The sequence below is a fragment of the Apteryx mantelli genome, chromosome 7, assembly GCF_036417845.1.
Source record: "Apteryx mantelli isolate bAptMan1 chromosome 7, bAptMan1.hap1, whole genome shotgun sequence".
Taxonomy (NCBI): Eukaryota; Metazoa; Chordata; class Aves; order Apterygiformes; family Apterygidae; genus Apteryx; species Apteryx mantelli.
Genome location: NC_089984.1, coordinates 6644661 through 6665182, shown reverse-complemented (window position 1 = coordinate 6665182; position 20522 = coordinate 6644661). Strand labels below are relative to the sequence as shown.

At 50.8% G+C, this 20522-nt stretch overlaps 1 long non-coding RNA gene across 6 annotated transcripts in view; it reads right to left on the bottom strand.

The window, feature by feature from the left end:
• LOC136992408 (uncharacterized) overlaps positions 1–20522 on the bottom strand; it is a 150437-nt gene that overhangs the window by 19057 nt on the left and 110858 nt on the right. For 5 of the 6 annotated variants that reach the window (XR_010884636.1, XR_010884632.1, XR_010884634.1 and 2 more), the window contains 2 exons: positions 20380–20504; positions 20069–20167 (listed from right to left, as the gene is read on the bottom strand). This is a non-coding gene — a long non-coding RNA (uncharacterized lncRNA). Of the gene's footprint in view, positions 1–20068; positions 20168–20379; positions 20518–20522 lie in introns of all 6 variants that reach the window. The other variant, XR_010884635.1, reaches the window with a different exon arrangement.

Below are 20522 nucleotides of genomic sequence, written 5' to 3'. Positions count from 1 at the left end.
AGGGTACCTGGCCAGGCAGGGCTGCACGTGAGCCCAAGGATGCAGCAGGGTGTGAGACAGGCGGCTGCAAAGACTACGACTCAAAGAACCCAGCGTCTGGAAACTTGCTTTTTGCTTTAAGTGAGAGCTGAATTTCTCCAGAAATCAGCTAGCTCCAGGACCTGATGCTTGAAAAATACCTAATACTGAGCAACGAAGACCCCAACACCAGAAATACTGGTGTTAAATAAGGCACACGCCATAGACGTGCCCTATAAAGAAACAAACATTGCAAACTCGAAGGGCACCGCAAACCAAACAGGCCACCTACATGTCCACGAGGCAGAAACGTACTTATAGGAGCTCAAGTCATTCTGACTCCCAAGGGAATTTGCAGAAATCAAAGCCCGCAGATTCGCCCTCCCGAGCGACAACCACGCGCAGCTCGGCTTGGCAAAGCCTGCCACGTGACGCTCTCCAGACTCCCTCGGACCCTGCCGAGCAAGGCCAAGCAGCAGTCACCAGTGCCTTCAGAGAAAAGGCAACCGATAATTTCATCTCCAGTCGAACCTCGGGTGGGGGAAATCGCTCAAACCAGAGCTCGGCTCAAGGCGAGCGCGCCTGCCTCTTGGGACGAATATCCCGTTCCCTGCTTAGCCCTGCCCTTCTGCACAGCCCAGCACCGGCTCCTGCGCTAAAGCGAGAGCGGGTGTGGGGGGAAATATTTTCGTGGCCTTTGCAGTGTGAAATGACAACGATGCGAAATTAACTGGTTTTGCAGTAATTGTTACTCACCATTAAGTTTAAACTGGCTGGAAGCTGAAAGGGAAGCGCAGTTGCACACCGTGTCTCCTCCCCTTGTTCTAACCCTTTCCAGTCCACCGCTTTCTTACTGCCACCTTGCTCGCGAGCTGCTGGGCTGATTTTTGGCTGGCCGGTTTGTTTTTGGAAAGCAGAGCTGGCACATTTGTGGGTACGTGGGTTTCACGGACAGAGCAAAAGGAAAGAAAATGGGCTTTCCCCACTGGCAGCCTGTTCCCTGCACTCATACCCACATGTAAAACCACAAAACAAACCAAAAAATGTATATATACGCATCTGGACAGCCACCTAGCTATCTGCTTTGGCTGCCTCTTCAGCGTTCAGGCATTTCCATGCCTTGTTTTCCCCAGTTTTATGCACATGTTTTCATACTGGTGCTGACAGACCCACTCAAGGGACATTAAAAGTTTAACGGGATTCCAGGTCTCCCCCTCCTCCTCGTACACCCAGTGCTTTGCCTTCTTCATCCCTTCATCAAAATTGGTTTCAGTTCAGCACTGGGGACAGAAAAATGTGCGTTGTATAAGCCACGACGGCTGATGCCTTATGACATTTATCTTCACTCGGGAGGAGAAACGGAGGAGTCACTTGTGGCTGGCTTCACCTAGGCTGTCAGGCTTTTCGGTGTCGTGTTTAGCCTCCGGGTGACAGCCGCGTTTCCACAGGCCGGCGCAGTGATGTGTCGCCGATGCTTTAACTAGGGGCTCCCCAACGCGCGGCCCCGCGCCTTTGCGCCCGAGCAAAACCGTCACCTGCAAGCGCACAGAGGCGGATGAGGGACGTGGGTTGCCGTCTCCCCACCGAGAGCTTCCCTTTAACGAAGGAAGCCCTTCCAGGGCAATTCACTCAGCCGCACCTTCCTGGAAGCCCTTCTAGCATCTCGTCGGAAAGACGGACGGCACATGCAGAGCGCACAGCGCCGCATCCGTCTCACAGGGCTGAAGCGAGAAGGAAGAAGCACAAAACTCGTAAGAAGAAAGCGTTGCCTCTAAGGGCTGTCCCCCAAGCAGAGATGTCGGCCGGCTGCTAAGGAGCTGCTCTGCTGCTGCCCAAAGCCAGGCGGAGAAGCGATGCAAGTCTTTTCTCGAGTACCTCGAGCGCTGTGAGGCCGGGATGCTCTGCTGGAGCAGAAACTCCCCGGGGAAGATTTCAGCAGCAGAGCCTCCCTCGAGAAGGGCGGCGCAAGGTCTGTGGGGTGGTATGACCTAGCTCAGCCCCAGGAGGAAAGCAGCCCTTTTTCCCTGTACCCCAGGCCTACAACTACACCTGGCAGGTTGAACAGTGCCAGGGTAAAGGCAGCGACTGTTTGACTGTGGATTCGTTGAGACAGCTCCTGGCCTGGTTTTGGCTCTCCTGAGGACGGTGCAGCAGTTGGCGCAGAGCTGGAGACATTCCCTGCGGGAAGGCCAGATGCACCCACACCATTTTCCAAGGGAAAAAAGTTCAACACTGTGAATATGGGCTGGTCTGTGCCAGAGAGCCTCAGGGCTAGAGAACAGCGTGGGGAGCGCTGGATTTACCGCTTGCAGGTGTAGCCAAAGGGCCTGCGGTGAGCTTGGAGGATCCCTAAAGGGCTGGTGAACCCTCAGGTCTGTGTTCCCCTTTCAGATGCTCGCACCATCCGCAGGGCTGCGTGAGACTCTGCGTGCTCATCTGCAAACTTAAAGACCTTTGCTCTGTGCCTTTAATAACTTTGGAAGGAAGATGTTTATGTGGGCTCACAGGGAGACGAAGCAAAGGCAGGGAAGAAGATCTGTTGGGTGTTACTAAGCAGACAAATCATTTCAGACTCAGGAGTTCCCCAGAGAGGAAAACAGCTGGAGGTCAGGACAGCCCCTGCGGTATGTATAGATGCACTCTCCGTCTGAACCAGAGAGGCCACTCTTAGCTTCTTACGGTCCTATCCCCATTGCAAGATGCCCCTTTGCTGCTGGTAACGTGCTGTGTTGTTAAAAACGCCTGGCTTCCCCCAGCGAGTATTTAAATATTTCTGGCATTCTCCAAGCTCGTTCAGTTACTTGAGTTCAGCAGCCATTGCCCAAAACCCGCGACCGCGGTATCACCAGTACGTAACTCCCAGGCCAGAGGCACACCTGCACCCACGCGCAGTACCACGCTCGGAAAGAAACCCCTTCGGCACGCGAGCTCCTGAGGAGCGAGGCTGCACTTCTGCAGAGAGCCGTCGGGGCGGCCGGTGCCAGCGCGCCTAACGGCGTCAACAACCTCACACTGCCAGCTCTGATTCAGGCCCAGCTGATCCTCTCTGGAGACCTGAGGAGAGGGTAGATGGTTTCTCAGGGTCCCTTCCAGCCCTGGCTCCTCCAGCTCCGTACCAGAACACAGGCTAGCCATCAATTTTTGCTTGTCCAGAAGTTGCTGCTTGCTGTGTCCATTAGAACAGCAATGAGTGATCGCCCAGGTGAGGGTACCAGCGCACAGGGCACGCGGTTTGCTTTAAAGACCATGCAGCTTCAGCTGACACCACGGACGCGTGGCAGGGGGCCGAAGAAGGGCCACCACCCTGCCCGCTGCCCTCCCGCGCCGGTGCAAGGTCACCACGCTCCCCTTTCCACCTAAAAGACACCGTGGGCTGAGACCTCTGAGGAAACGAAGCTGATTTGTTGCCTTGTAGAGGGCAGGGAACTCAGGGCAGAAAATCGCTGATGTGATGAGAAATCCGAAAGCTCTTCCAGCACTCACGAGGCGTGAAACAGACTGTTTTCTGGAGGTCTGTTTTTTCTCTGTTTCTGAAAACAATGAAGATTTAAAACAAGCAAACTAACGGACCTTACCCTGACTGATCTTTCTCTTCAAGCTTTCACTTGAATAATTCCCTCCCAGCTTCCCATCAGCGCCTGTACCAACAGCCACTACAGGTATTGATCAAGTACTGAGTCACTTTTGAGCCAGCAGAGACACTTGGAAAGAAAAATAAAGTTCTCTAAAGGAAAACCTATCTAAGTACAAGAAAATAAGGAAAGAGAGGGCTAAAAGCATTGGTATTAAATGCAATACAATTTGGCTTTATATAGTGTCCTTTGTGGGTAATTCCAAGTTGCCTCACACGAATTTAAAAATGATTAAATGTAATACCTCCTTGAAAGAGCCACTCCATTTAGGGACATTTCCTTCTTTTTTATTTGGGGTATTAATGCACTGCCTAAAAGATCTGTTCACAGGTCCTATTGTACTTGGTGGTATATTAGGGCAGAACAAAAGGGTCTCACAATGGATGTGTAAGAGAAGAGCCACCAGACAGACAGACAGCCGGGGAAGAACGGGGCCTGAGGCCCATCTGATCCATAGCAGTCCCATCACATCAACGCCTTAAGCAGCGGGTGTCAGGCACCGCAGCGAGAGGAGGCATCTGGAGGTGTGGGTGGCCTGAAGAAGGTGGGTCAGGTCTGGCGGCTCAAACGGGGGCAGCAAGTAATGCCGACGAGAGCACAGTCCCAAACAAACCAGGGGAGGTGGTCCTGCACGCAACGGGGCAGCGGAGCCGCGCGGCTCCGTGCTGCGGGACGTGATTTCCCTTGTCCGGCTGGCGGCGCGGCCCCTGCAAGCAGGGGGGAGCCTCACCCCGGGCATCAGATGGTGCCGACTGAGAACTCGTCCAAGCTGCCCGCACGTGGGAGTGTGCTGAGGCAGGTGTAAGGAACGGGAATACTTTCCTAAGGGAGAGGAAGCAGGCCAAAATTTTTGTTGTTGTTGGGCTGCTGTGCATTTTTTTTTAAAGAAAAGGTAAATATATTTAATTCAGCGCCAGAGGTAATGCACCTGAGAAACGAGAATGTGATTAGTGCAACATTAAATATTACCATTCCCCAACTCTGCGCCTGTTTATCTCCGACGCCTGCAGTTTTGGTCCTCTCTGTTCTCTCCCTGAAAGCATAACAGCGGGTTTCGCATTTTTATTACGCCGTGCATCTGTTACCACTTCTGTTCGAATCTCCCAAACAAATGTGTTTTCCCCCAAGATCACGAGCGCTTAAAAAAAAAAGGCGGCCTCATCTGTAGGACGGTTACCCATCCGCACCCGCGCTTGCCTGATGCGGGGCTGCCGCGTCCGACCCTCTCTGCCTCCCCCGCCTGCGGTGCGTGGCGGGGTGCGCTGAGCGCGGGCGGTCTCGAGCGGTCCTGCGGGTGCACGCGAAGGAGCTGAGCTTGTCCCTCTGTGCCTTCTCCTTGCAAAGGGTTGCCGCGGCAAGCGGGACGTCCGGGTGGGAAACGAGGGCCCGTGTCCTTGCCATGCCGCGCTCCGCCCACCTGCCTGCACGGGATCCTGCTCCTCCACCGCTGCGGCGCGGTGCGAAATAAAAAGCGCGGTTTTTGCCGCGAGCTGCTGACTGGCTCAGCGTGGAGGCAATGTCGGGGCGCCCACGTGCCGTTGCTCCAGTGGAGGCACTTGCCCGTCCATTCAGCCCTGAAATTAATGAAGACGTTCTTTTCCCACAAAGCGGGATGGCACGTGTCGCCGTCACCAGCCAGCTCTTTTCAGCAGAGCAGATACTACTGAGATGAAGAAGGGCCTGAGAAAATATGAGCGCGATGCCGGAAAAAATCTGCCCCTTTTGTTCGTTTTGCTGTGTTTTTTCTAATACGCGACTTATTCAGCGAGATTGCTCCCTGGCAGCAGGAATGACAGCTGCCGTATTCGTGGACGTTTGTTTCCCCTCTTCTACGCCCAACGCGCCCTCAGCCCTGGGGACGTGGGTTCAGCTCCTGCCACAAAAAAGAGGGTCGGCCTGCCCTGCTCACTTGTTTCAACCCAGCTCGGACGCGTGCCCTGCCCTTCTGCTCGGCCAAAGCGCTCGGCTGCCCCAGCGGACGCAGCCGCTGAGGATCCAAGCCGTGGACATGGACCTCATGCCCAGGGCAAGCTGCTGAGGATGGCCAAAATGAGCCCGTCGATTTGTTTCCCTTTTATTTCTCAGGCGCCACTAATTCCCATGGCAAGAAAGAGGAAAGACGGCCTGATTCGCGGGCCCGCCCCGTCCTTCTCGGCCATCGCGATGCCCCGGGACCGGTGCTTCCCGTGCGAGCCAAGGCGGGCGGCTGGCGTGGGCAAAGCCGCCTTCTCCCTGGGACGCTGCAACGCAAGCGATGGGTCAGCGCGTGTCCCGCTTGCTGCTCCTCCGCAATTTGCAGAGCGAAACATTAATGAATGAATGATCCCCCCTATCTTCCCCGAGGAGGCAAGCGGGCAGGCAAATATCCCTGTGCCTCGTGGTGAAGAAACCTATTCCGTTCAGCAAGTGCCCAAATCTGACACAAAACCGATGACTACTTCTCACTCTGAGGCTGACACTGGCATTTATTTTTTTGTTTCTTTACGTCCCTAGTCCATGGAGGTCTGTCTGCGTACAGCGAGAAGTAATCCTGGCCTAAGCAGCTTGCAGCCTAAACTCAGGCAAAATACAGTAATTGAGTGTGACTGTGATGGGCTGAAAATGGGCCACAAAAGCACTAAAATTCCCTTTCCTCTGCTGTTAAGATTAAGGGCCAGAAAGCATTTGCTTTCCCTGAAAAAAAAAGTTTTCTTTTTACCAGATTGGGTTTTAATAAAAAAAAAAAAAAGGAGAGGAAAGAGATTGATGAAAAGTAATTTTTTGTACAGAAATGCAAACACGCTCTTCCTGGACAATTCTAACTGGAAAAGTCTAGCAGAAAGAGCGAGGGAGGGGAGAGGAGGGACAGAACAAAAGGGCAGGAGCGTTTGAGAGGGGAGCAATAATTCGACACACACTTTACAGGTTCCCAATCAATACGGGAACAATATCCATGCCAGGGTGAAAGCCTCGTAAGAGAAGGCGATGTGTGCAGTAAACGGGTAATGGCGCTTTGGATGCATGTAAAGGAGAAAACAGCAAGAAAGGTTACAGCCCCCAGCTCCCACGCTGGGCAAGGCATTTATGAAGACCAACGCTACGTGAGACGTGAACGGAGGACTGAAACAGCTCCTTGTCCCCACCAGCTGAGGCCCCAATGCTACGCAACCGGATGCAGCAGGGGAGCAGATTTGTCCAAGTCTTCACGCGAGACCCAGTGGTGGGCAGTCAAACCTGTTTTGATGTGCGCCTTCTCGGTGTCTTTTGTGGGCAACTTTACAGTTTATACGTCAAACTCTCAAATTTCTCATGCTAGTTCAGCTCCATCAGTATTAGCATCAGTGAGAGCACTTCATTAGATGGGAATTGGGAGGGTGCTTAATACAGAGTCAAATGGATTTCCTCTAAGTGCGCTGAGGTCATTCTTTTTCCTTCAGCTGTCCTTGATTTGATGGTTGATGGCACAGCAAACCATTGCTAACCTCTCTTCATGGTGCTTTCATATGAGAAATAGCAGAATGGAGCTCCTATCTGTCTTGGTTTGAGTTTGAAGACCTTCTTCGGCAATTGGCTTCCCAAGGTTAAGTGGGCCCCATCATCCTTAGAATTACAGTTTTCTTTCACTTGTATGACAGCTGACCCATGGCACTTCCTCCTGCATTATCTGGAGCAAACCTATGGAAATGGGTCTTCTATGATCTGCCTACGATCACCCCTGGTTTGCAATGTCCCAGTGCAAGGTTAGTTAGGTCTTCAGGTGGTAGAAGCATCGGTAGACCTCAATGACTTCTCTAGACTGAGGTTCCTCCTGTTGCTGCTGCTGCTGTTGGAGTCGCATCAGTTACATCACTAAAAAATATGTGTACAGACCCTGAGCACGAGCAGTTATCAGATCTGGTCTCCTCACTCTCACTCCTCTTCCTGTCTCAGAGCAGGAGACAAAGGGAGCAGGAAGCACTATTTATTATATCTTTTTGCTTTTTCTAAACACAATCAACCTTTTCTTGGCATTTCATCAAAGATAAATAGCCTGATCCTGCTTCCATTAATGTGGAAGGAAAAAATCCCCTTGGCTTCTTCTGCTGCAACATGAAAGCTCCCAGAATATCAGCACCGGCTGATGGTTTTAAAAGATTTCTTCCCGTCTTCTTCCCCGTCCTTTCTCTGCAAGGGGCCTGGTTTTAAAGTGTAGATTCCCTTCTGGGAATTACCCTCCCTCCCCATCCGCCAGCGCATCGTCTCTCTCTTGAACCGATTGCGCACCACCGCTTTGGTTGCAAAGAATGAAGGAAATACTGTGTCTAGCAACACGGCCCTAAAATATTTAGAGCTTTATGTGCTAAATTCAGAGTCATGCAGCAACCGGAGACCAGCGGAGCGGCTAATGGAACGGATAATGCGTTCCAACTGGTATCGTCATCCCAACCGAGGCAGGAAACCGCAGCGTGCCGATTCCAGGGACAAAACCGCCATTGGGGTGAGCCTTGCTGCAGAAGCAGTGGATAGCAGCCTGCATTGTGGCTTCCCTCCCTGCGCTCGCCCTATGGGTAAAAAGTGGGTTTCAGTTTCAAGGGCCATTAATCTGGCATCTTTCATCAACTCCAAACTGAAGCTAAACCAAAACACCAGGAGAGAGTGGGGATTCTTTTCCTCTCAAAATTTGTAAGCGTGTGTGTTTAGCGCTCATGAAAATGTCAAATCCAAAGCAGAGGGAACTAGTACATCATCTGTCAAAACTGCAGCTGGGTTTAGCAGCTCAGCATGACATAACAGCGCAACATAGGAAGAAAAAAACCCAAACAAACCTCAAGAAGTGTACAGCCCAGCACAAAAAGGAGAAGATGAAGGCCCGCCTGCCGTATCAGAGGTCATTAGGAATAAAACTGACACAAAAAACTGAAAGTAAAACGCTCAGTAAGTTTGTAGAATGGGCCATATTGTCTTAAAGGCTATTTCTGTCATTGCCTTACGCTACAAAAACCCTCCTGCAACAGGACATGGAACAGTGCACACATTTCACTGTCCCTCCAGACTTGGTCGCTTCGCTTGTCTGTATCTTCCTTTCAGCTTCTTCCAAACAACCACAATTACTACCGCCCTGGTTTCCACCCGCTGATCTCTAAGAGCTCCCCAGAGCTCTTCGGGGAAAGTGGGGTGTCCAACAGTGACTCAAGGTCGTGCAGCAAGGCGGCGGGGGCTCTCCAAACCTCAATGCCCTGTCAGCTTTTTCGTGCAGCCCTTGAGCTTGGACCAGACCTACATTTCTTTCCCTATGAAAGCTTCCTCCTCGTCTCCTCTGGGTCCCCCAGGGGCCTTGCACGGGCCCCTTCCTGGCAGCCCTCTCCTCTGGCTGGGCCTCTTAGGGGGCTCTCCATGTCTCTCTGTGACCTTACTGCTTCTCGGAGTTTGCTTGCTTTCTACATTTTCAAACACTCTGGGGAGTATGGCCCTGTATTTTTAGCACTTGTGCTGTGAAGTGCTAAGCAAATTCCCAGTGACACATTATCAATAGTCACCGCTATTAAAAATTTCCCCCAACTCCAGCGAAAGCCAGCCAAGTACGGAGAGACATGCAGTCAATTCTGAGTCACTCCAGTCCCTGTTCCTCTAGCATTTTGACAGCCACAGAGCATGCCCTAAGCCAGGCAGCGTCATATTGCTACTCTCGATTGCTCTTTCTTTCCCTTAACCTCAGCTCCTCATCGAGGCTCGGAGACACTAGAGGCTTAGCAAGAAATGTTGATACACAGAGATGCACACAGGGGCTTGCAGTGAGCTTCAGTCTGGGTTTCCAGGAGGATTTTGCCCGGCAATGAGCAAAGATCTGGGCTGATACGTCTGGAGGGGCAGAAAGCCTTGCCATCCGCAGCAGGCTGATAATAGTCGACTTGGGCAGCTAGGGAGGGAGAAGGCAAAGGAGCCAGCGGATGGAAAAGGGTAGCGGAGATGGAGGAAGGCGGACGGGAGCGATACAGAGGCCCTTCACCCTGGAGACCCAGTGGCCGCACACTGTTCAAAGCAACTTAACGTTTTAAGAGAACTATTTGCTATAATCACAGGTGGGCACCCTCCGTGCCGCTGCTGCAGCCCCTCCGCAAGCAGGGACGAAGCATATGCAATACCGGACTGGCTTTCTTTTTGCTGGAGGATGTGGTGCCGGCACAGCCACTTCATCTCCCTGCCGTGGCCGTGTTTCTCGCTGCGGCGTCCCTCGTCCGTGGAGTGGAAGGAAAAGCGGGGGGGTGAGAAACGGGTCTCCCTCCTCCGCCACCGCCTCCTGCCCAGCTTCCCGGCGTCTTGCTTAGCCAAGTAAGGGTGAGCGGCTCGCTACTGCTGGCTCAGCGCTGTCATTTAGAAAGAATTAAGTAGTGTAATCGTATCTTCTGAAGCAGGTAACGCCGCCTGGATACGAGTAGGGGAGGGGGAATCAGAAGCCAAGGCAAAGGCAGAGCTGTTTAATGGACCCATTAGAGGGCATTAGCTGATAATGACAGGACATTGCTGGCATTTTAAAGAGAGGCAGCAGGCGCAGCCCTTGCCCGTGCTACAGGCTCCGGGTGCGCATGTGCCTCTCCATCTGTCAGGCTGTCTCCTTCGCCCGGCTCCTCCGAGGGAACGACTCGTACGAGGTCTTTCGAGCCTCGCTAGGCGCTGGAGGACAGCAAAGCACGGGGAGGGGCGGGAAGGGCATCGCCGGGCCCCTTCGCCCCTAAGGCGGCCGTCCCCACGCCAGCGCAACCCGCCAAGCCAAAGGGGAGGACCCAGCGAACTTCCCATCCCTCCCGGGGCTGGAAGCGCCGGTTGGCGTCGTCCTTGCTGTTTCTCAGGCTGCAGACCCACCCGCCAGCCCCTGCGCCTCTTCTCCCTCGGGTCGTACGAGCTTCTCCTGCCGCCAGAGGCACGGAGGGCTCCGAGGAGCCGCGCACCCTCGGAGCCCTCTTCGCCCCCGACGCGCTGCAGGCGCTTCCGCGGTGCCGAGAAATGTCAGCGACTCCGGGAATGTCACCCTAACCGCTTGCTGCTTCCCCGGCTAATTTATCACACACCACGCCTGACACCCAGGATCCATCATCGCGCACCGGGGCGGCGGGGGGCGAGGGGGAAGCGAGGGATAACGGCGCTGCTAGCAAAAACCGGCTCTGCGGGTCCCTCTCACTCAATCCGGTCAAAGAGCACCAACTTTTCAAACCAGGGAGGCAGACACGCTACTAAATAAAAAATAAATAAATAAAAGCCAAACCTGAGCTCTACAAATAGGACCCGCCTGAGTGGGCAACATGATGTTTAAAGACTCCAGAGAATGGAGACACTGACAAACCAGATCCGTCTGTAATGGAGGGGGCCGAGAAGCCAAAATAAAACTTCTCCTGGAACTGGTCTTCCCCGTGTATTCTGGGGAAAGCGCTGGCCAGGCTTTCCCCAGGAGGCCCTTGCTTGAGGAGAAGCAATTCTTCTCTTCCAATATTTTTAAATACAGCTAAATCCACCAACTTTGATGGAGTTGCTTCTGGCCACTGCATGTGAGATAAAATTCAAGCCTGGTAAGTTGATCTTGATTAGACTCCAGCAACACGCTGTCATGAGACTTTGAAGAGTGTATAAAACCGGACAGAGCATACAAGCGAGAGGGAACAGCACAGAGGAGGAGTGACAGGGAGAGGAAAAGGCAGAAAGAGAGAATTAGCAAGAAAGGCCAAGGGAAAAAAGACAATTTTATTCTTCCTTCTGGTCCAGCGCAAGAGGTACAGCATGGACCTACCTCCCCAGAAGCAGTGCACAGATGAAAGCACACCTTCTCACTCCCTTTCCCCAAACAGAAGTGATTTAGTACTGGTTCCTGGCAAGAGCAAATTCCCCCCTCTATGCAGGCTGCCCAAGGCAGCATGTTTCCTTCCTCCCCCATCTCTCAAGCTTGTGGCCTTCCCTGATGCATCCCGGGCGATACTCTGCGCTTGTCGTTATCCCTCCCAGGACCAGAGGCACCTTCTCAAGGCAGCAGCCTGGATGATTGATATCCTCTTCCACGATGAGGTTTTTCCTATCTTCCTCTCTTCTCCCTTCCACATCGCCTGCCTCTTTTTCTTCCCACTGGGTCTTTTCAGTTGGTAATTACAGCTGAAGAGGACAATCTGTCTTTTTATTTTTAGGCTGGATGCACCACCAGCAGCCATGGTGCTAAAACTGGGCAGCAGAGACAAGCACGTGGGGAGGCAGGTGCACGTGGGTGCCGGGATGTCCGGGCACAGGACAGGTACAACACTCGGGTGCACACGTGCACGAGCAGTAGCATTTGGGGGGTGCCGTGCCGATGCTTTCTGAGCAGCTCTTCACCTGCACCCATCAGCCTCTGGAAGCGCTGGCTGCACTAGGACAGCATTTAAACGCAGGTTTGACGGGAAAGGCAAAGTCGGGTAATGTTTTCAGACATTTAATTGAAAAACCACAGTGGGGCCAAAGCAGCCGTGGCTGCTAGCTGGGCTCTGGGCACTAACTGGCTTGTTTCTCACATGCCTTCCTTCGGCATCCACGTCAGGATGCTGTCAAAGACACGGCAGTGGATGAGACGCACCCTCTGGTCCAACCCCTCCATGCAGTTTTTGCATGCGTATGTTCTCACTCTGTGCAGAAATGTAGAGGCAGTATTGCACCGGGTCAGCTCTGAATGGGCTCCCCCTCATTGAACAATATCAGGCAATCCTTGGCGAAATTCCCTCTTTTCTTACAAACACTCTCCGGGGAAGCCCTTCTCCCTGCATGCTTTTCTCCCTTCATTTTGGGTGAGCTGACCTCCATTTCTCAGCATCTCTTTTTCAGTGCACTTTTCTCTCCTCTGTCCCTTCTGCCCGTCCAGGAAGTTTCTCTAAGAAACTTTTGGAAATGAATCCGCAGGAGCTTGATTGATGGGGACAAGGTGGGAGATGCTGCATCCACAGCAGTGAGCATGGGAAGGGAATTCCCAGAGCCGGGGAGAATGGGTCAGCAGCAGGTTCAGCACCTCCTCATCCTCAAGGTGTTTTGTTAGACAACACTGCTTGCAGTAGCCCTGAGCGCACGTGCAAGTGAAGATAAACTCTTGATTCAAAGAGCGAGCCGGAGGAAAAGCAGACAAAGATAGGAGAAAACAATTAGGGGGGCTCTTGCTTTAAGAAAAGAAATTCAAGGTCTCTCTCTTCTCCTCCTGGGCAGTTGGAGTGTTTTATCCTTTTCCAGCTCTGCAAGACACACAAAACCCAAGACGGCTGTTGTGGGGCTTTCTGAAAGCGCAGGATTGAAGGGGGCAGGGTGAGGAGCAGCCGGTTCCTCCAGCTTTCCCCCCCTCTGCAGATGGCTGTCACCCGAGAGATGCGAGGCACCCATCTCACTTAACCCACGCTCAGCTACCCAAATCGATTAGTCAGGTTTTTAGTCTCACTTTGGCCAAATTCCCCCGAGGCTGGATTTAAAAACCCTGCCCCAAAGCAGCCGGGACCCAGTGCGCTGGCACAGCTGTCCCTTGGGTGGGACACCAGAGATGGCAGCCACATGCCACAGGACAAGGAGATGGGATGAGAAGGGAAATAAAGAGGTAGGAGAGGAATGGAGGAGGAAGAGAAGGCAGGAGAGGAGAGACCGGTGAACGAACTGAAGGGGAGGGCACCGCATTTCTGGCCATGCTGAGGGCTGCCCTTCCAGAGGGACGAGGTCTGGTGTGAGCAGAGCATCAGGTCTGAGCAGGACAACTCACTGTAGGAGAGGGTTTGGAGTGGCCAGTCTTTGCCCAGGCTCTGCGGGAGCCGGATGTCTCCTTGCAGCACAGCATGTGAGGCTTCACCAAAGCTGTAATTCAACAGAAGCGTGATGCTATGACCTGCTCCCGTTGGAGATCAGAGGAGCAACCCAAACTGGATTTCTCTGGCCTTCAGGGAGACAAACACAACCCCTTTCACGCTGTGTTTCAGACCTGAAGTGATCTCATGTCTTTTTTATCTTTTTTTTCCCCTCTCCTCCTCCTTCCCCTTGGCCGATTGTTTCATTCGCATAAAGAGGCCAAAAGACAAAAAAACAGGAAGCAGCTCTAACACAGGGCAGGCGCAGAGTCAGAGCAAAGAACCTGTGAAGTACAGGATGGGATGTCTCATACGGCAAATACTCATTAGTAAGAGATCGTTGCCCGCCAGGAGACAGTTTCTGCATGATTGAATGTAGAACTGTTTGGAACATATTCAATAAAACCTTGCGAGTCTTTTTCTTCTAAATATGCTGTTTCATCAAAGCTGGAGTTTTTCGTGGAAGCGCATTGATCGAGGCCGAGAGTTCACCAGGAAGGTTTTGGAGGTGAGCTGCTGGGCACAGTGGTCACCTCTAACCAGGGGTAGGATGACCCAAAACCTGACCCATTTCATCTGAAAGCAGACTTTCCAACACAGTTCTCTGCCAAAAACATCTGAAGGGTTTTGGTTGCACTCCAGTGTGGAACATAGCCTCGAAACCTGATGTCGGAAGCTCAAAATCTGCCGATCTTGGGGACCCTGCAGAGTCTAACGTCGAAGCCACTGGCATCGTAATGTGAAGGGTGGCTATCCTGTTTTTCTGCAATGATCTTTCAAAGGGAAACATCCCTGAGAAGTCTCGTGGTCCCTCAGGGCTCACGGGGCAGGTAAGTACTTGATTATTTTAGAAACAACTTGAAGAACAATAGATTCTCTCTTTCCCTTTGTTTATAAATAACATTCAGGACAGATTTAATTGCTGGGGTATGGACTAGCCACTTTCAATTATGACTATGAGTGAATAAAAGTGCTGGAACCCCTGCTTTAATTAAAGACAATCTCTGTTTCCACCTAATGTGTAAGAGCAACAATAGCAGGTTATTAGAAGTAATATCAGTCTAATCCGATCTGATCTGATCTGCGTCATTATTAGGTCTAGCTAACTATTGGTATTGATTTTATTACTAATATCACTGCCGCAATAAGAAATCAACCGCGGTGCATAGTTTTGCATCATTCATCATGCTGTTCATTTGTTTGGCTTTGGATCAGCTGAGTATTTTTTCCCCACTGCTTGAAATCCACGTACACATTTCTCTCAGGTTTTACCTCCTTTTCCTTCGTCACCTGCTGCTGCCCTATCATCTTCCTCACCACATCTTTTCTCTCCTTCTGTTGTTTCTCCTCTCTCTTGGGTTGCCCCCTGCCCTCCATAAAACAACTTCAAGTGAGATCAAAGCCAATGCATAAATTTTTCTAGTCTGAATTCAGGCAAAGAAGCTTCCAGCAGTTATGAGTCAGCAATGCAAGACAGAGCTGCTGGTCACTGAGAGAAATTGCCAGGAATCCGGGGAAGATGAATCATCCTCCATGATGGGCGAGAAGAGAAACAAAGTCAGAACCTCTTGTCCTTTCTCCTCTTGTTTAGCATCATTTTTGCTCCAGACTTAAGGTGCACAGCACAGGAATTTTCCCGCACCTCTCCATATTAACTAGGTTGGAGCTGAACAAGTTTGGTGCTGGACACGACCCTTAGTAAGGCCACATGCAATGAGCTGAGGGAGTACCAGTTCTCATGCATTGCAGCACACAGAGATTGACTTTACTTCCTGATGTTCCCAGGGAGTTAAATTTAACTCAGAGTTAACTGCAGTTTACTTGCAAAGCTGTCCATCATCTCTTGTACCTCTCAGCCTCTTCCTTGTTCTCTCAAGAAAATAAAAGCTCATGCTGCTCCCAGGCTCTGAAAAAGCCCACATAATTGATACACTCTCTACAAAGCACATCTCAGCCAACGGTGTCTCTGTTTGGAGCAGAAAAGGTGACCTCATCCATTCAAAATGGACATGGGTTGACAACCTTTTTTATTTTCCTTATTGCTTTTCCAAGGAAAATGTCCATGCTCCTCAAGGTCAAGCCTGGCAGCACCAGTCTGAGGCAGGTCCGAAGGAAGAGCGCAGGTTTCCACCTCACTGCTGTGCCAAAGCCTCGGCACTAGCCCTGACCTGCGCTATGGCTTGGGAGAAGCAATTTCTTTGGGGCCTCTGGGCACCAGGCAAGCCCTGAACCTCCCTGGATCAGAGGCTGGGAATCAGGCCAAGTGTGGCAGCCACCTCTGGATGAGGACAAGGAGATAAGTGACTGAGTTTCACCAGGTAGGTCAGAACCAACCGTCTGTTTAAAGCACTAGGGCTTCCAGAAAATGACTGAGTATGGCGAGACGCATGGCGAGAGCTGGTGCACCTGAGGCCATCCTGAGTCACACCCTCACCTTCACTGCTGAATGACAGCAGGGGTTGGTAGCCTCAAGCCTGGGCACCCAACCACTTTTGGGGGGGAACAAAAAGAAAGCGGCGCTGCCAGCCACCTAGCAAGGAGAACCTGTCCTGCTTGCATCTTCTAAAGGGACCATGCCCTCAAGGGGCACTTCACTCAGAAAAAATGCAGTGGCATGAACTGTTGCATCTAACCCCCCCACCCCACCCCACACTTTCCCACACTCTCTGGTGAGCTCCAAAATGTTTCTCACAATTAAACAACTTGTCGGGTTTCCTTTTTTTTGCCCCATGTCTAGGTAGGATGAAGGATTTTGACACTGAACTGTGAAGATCTGGGAAATGAGGAAGAAGAGGCCATTCCCCTGATCCTGAACACGCTCAGCCATTTCTCCCTTCACACACAAGCAGCAAATTGCCGTGTCATCAATTTAGTATTGGAAGCATCCTGAGGACCAAAGCCAGCTTATTTTGCTGTTTTGCTTCCCGACATCGCAGTCTTGGTTGGGTCCTGCTACCAGCTATCATTAGTATCTCTCCCTCTCACACAAGAGATAAACAGCAATAATAAGTCATACATACATACATATAAATATAAAAAAGCATCAATTCAGCCATGAATATGAAGCTTAAGGATACCGCATCTCATTCCTGTTTGCTGCCTCAGGCACCATGAACTGCCTAGCAAAATCCACCAAGTGCCAAAAATATTAGTTTAATATTTGTGTGTGCTCAGCTCCTTCTTGTGCTGAGATGACAAACAGCCTCGTGAAGGCATTGCCAGAGGCACCAACACTTCCATGCTCTCTCACTGACTCTGGCACACAGAGGGATCTTTTCAAACTGATAAACGCTTTCATTTTTGTCTTCAAGTGAAAGGACTTCCTCCACAGGGTGATGTTTTGCTAGAGGAAATGAATTAAAAGAAGAGATACAGTTGTGATTCAATATTACTCTTCAGGAATTCCTTGTAAAGTCAAGGGAGAGACAAATTCTGACTTCACGGGATTACCCGAGCCTCATTTGAATTTCTCCAAGTCTTTTGGGAGTTTAAAAAAAAAAAAAAAAAAAAAATCAATCAGGGAACAAACCTATAAAGAGCAGGATACTTTTTCACAAAGCATTTGGTCATTTCTGCTCCCAGGTGGAAGAGCAACAGAATAGTCTTTCTTGTGGTACCCTGGGTTACCAGCTCAAAATGAAAATAAGCCTTTCCAATCCCCCTTCGAGCCAGCTTCAGGTGGATAAAGTTCAGAGCAGTTACAACATCAGAGCGGGGTCATCACGCGGTCCCCTACTCGGGTTGCGTCAAACATTGACTAAAAGCTGACAAGTTAATCAGGTGGGAAGAAAAGATCAGCTGCGAGGAACCAATTTTCTCTCGACTGTCTTTCCTTATGACCTTTTTATTGCCAAAAGGCAAGATGCCCCGAGCCGACGCAAACCAAACCGTCAAAGCCAGACAAGCAACAAATCGCTGTCAGAAGCCCTCTGCAGAAACCAATCTTCTCACCTGGGGCAGTTTTACTGCATTACCTCTTGCATTGCAACGGGATGGGTACAAACCACATTCCCATGGCCGCGGGACGTTCCCGTTAGCCCCAGCTAGCCCAGAGCGGCACAACACAGGGGCTCAGGTACCAGCTCCCTTCTATCGGTAACATACTTATTTTTGGCCTCAGGCAAAGATGCCTTGGACATGTTTCTTGATGAGCTGTGGAGAAGGACAATGTTGTTTCTCTTCTCGCCAAGGTGCGCCGTTGCGAGGCGAAGTCCTGCTTTCACTCTAGCAGTACACTGAATCACAAAGCTTTGTATTTTCCTGTCAATATCCCAGTTGGATTCTACCTCTATATATTTAATTTGAGATGAGTACTGCAGGACCTCTTTTGTTAGCTGGATACCTCACGCACATTGCTATTATTTCTTTCATAAAAATCAATAAAGACTTAGAAACAACAACCACCAGTAATAACAGCACATCTCTCTTTGCGTCTTTGTGATGCAACTTGCTGAACAACTCTGAAAAGCAGCAGACAACAGTCCAAGCAGAAGAGAAAAAAATACTTGTTTCCAAATCAGACCTGGTGTACCAGCCTGTAGCCTTTGGAAAGTTTTCCAGCCACATCAGACTGAGGCACAGAGAGACAGTCTGCTCTAGACCAACTTTTGGGGCTTTTTCATTGTCTCTGAACCCATGTGTAGACACACCTGTAGGTATGAAGAGGAGCTGTCTGGAATTGCAGAGAATACAGGAAACAGCAGGGGTTTTTTTGCTTTCGGTATTTTCTTTTGCTTGCACCAAGGACAGTGTTGCATCAGATGCAGCCAAGTGCTGCTGCTCCTTGAGAGCTTGAGTTTTGCCCAAAGTGCAAGCAGAGGCTCTGCAATTCTGTCGAGTTCAGCTCTGCAAGCATGCAGGTTTCCCCTGCCTTGTTTCCTGACTAGACACTTCCAGAGGGACGGTTTCTCTGAGAAAACTGGGAGTTGGGCCACTCTAATGCTTTTAAGGCTTTGCCTGCCACACTGCTTGACCATCTCCAACCTGGGACTCGCATACATGCCCAAAGGCACGTCACAAACATATCCCGGCTCCAGGCATTTGATGTCTTTTCCATTGCAAAAGCCCAAGTAGCAGCACTAGGCATCTGAAGCAAAGGACCATTTTGTTTAAAAAGGCGCTCAGAATAAACTCTTAATACATATGCAGCGCGTAAGAGCCAACAGCAGCAGGGGCTCTTTCATCTCACCCCCTGAGATTTTAAGTCAGCAGCAGGGGATCAGGGAAGGTAGTAATGCTCAGCAGATAAGGCACCAGACAGTTTCTCTTATTTGGTCTCCCAATTCCTTTGCCTACAAAGTATAGGCAGAAATAGTGACAGAAGTTTAAGAGCACCACTTTGAAAGCCATAGGCAAATCTCTGCTATTGAAGTGGTTTTTGGGCACTGACGAGACGAAAGGAGACACATGCCCTTGATGTTTTCTGTCCTGCTTTGAAGTGAGAAGAGACAGAAGGATTTTCGACATCATTCACCTAGAGGAAACAGCGAAAGAAGCAGGAACTGAAACTACCCAGGACCTCCTAAATTCAGCTCCACAGTATCATTTAATTACCCTTCATGAGAGGGTAAAAAACACACCCACGTGCCTGCAAGAAAACACTTTCTTCTATTCTTTTGCCCCTGTGAGCTCCTCCTACCACTCAAGCTCACGAAACTGTTTTCTTCATCCCCTGCTGAAATATCCACAGCCCTTCTGGGCGGATAGCTGTGCCTTAAGGTGACACAGTCCACTGGTTACAAGAGAAGCCTGGAGGGCACCTGGTAGCCTGAGACACCCCGGGAGGATCAGAGAGCAATCCTGGATGCTCCCAGGGCCACCACAGCCATGGGGTTGCTGCTGCAAGGACCCCGATGACACTGACTCTGCCACTGAGGTCTGCTTCATAGGCAGCTCGATGCTGGTGCTCACAAGGTTTGGGCAGGACACAACCGCCAACCCTCCTTGCACACATGCTGCCCCATCCTGAGTCACGGGTTGGCCAGATGCGCCCCAGTTTAAGACTGGCTCAAGGTCAACCACATCAGACTGAGCGTTCCTTCACAAAAATAAACATTTCCTGGGGGACCACTCGCCCCAGCTACAACCTGTACTGCACATTCCCCAGGTTTCTCGCATCTGGGTTAAACAAAACATACAACATTCTAATACTATTGTTTTAAAGGTTAATGTATTCCCAGCTATAACTCCGAGCTGAGATTTCAGTCCAGGAATAATCATACTGTGGCAGAAAAAGTATTGAGTAGATGACCTAGGTCTTTTCCATCTCTAATTTTTATGCATGTGCGACTCCTGTTTCATTTCTTTCCTTTTCCGGTTCACCCATCCAAGGCAATATAAAACCAAGGCTAAACACAGCTGAGGTTTTATCCACATCACAGCTATTACATACATAGCATCTGCACATACTGGGGTACCCACACTCTTCCACTATTTTTTCTTCGCATATTGAGGAGCACTGCTGTTACTGCACACTGAACAAGATGCATTCAGCAAACAGTTATTCCAGTCACTTAGGGTTTCCTACAGACAAATACCATAAACCAGAAGGTTGTGCCAGGCACCAGAAGATATAGAAAAAATCAAGCATCAAAAGGGAGAAAGCTGGTGCCCCTTAATGTCTTAACAACTCACCCAAATGCAGGCTCTACCTCTTCAGAACCTTCTTCTCCTGCTTCACATGCAAAACACCGCAAAAAGAGAGCAGTGGCACGGCCAGAGAGCCTTTTAGCTCTTGCGAAGGGAAGAAAAAGAAACATTTTAGGGATTAGCAACCATTGGCCCTGAAAAGACAGAAAGCTCTCTTTGCACAGGCAAAGTGATAGAGACCCAGCAAACAGCCCCAGCCATCCCTTGCCAAACCACCACTGCTCCCCTCTTCCCTTTCCATCCCCCTGCCGCCAGGTTCGCTCAGGTAGTGGGTTCTGGCTGGGAACGTGCCTCACCTGTGAGCCCTCCCCAGGCTGCGTTTGCAGAGCTCATCAGCGAGGAAGGGCTGGAGAAACGGCTTGGAGATCCTCAGAGATGGCCTGTCCCGCCGCCTCGTGATGTATAGAGCAGGGATGAGTTTCTGAAAGAGACTTCTATG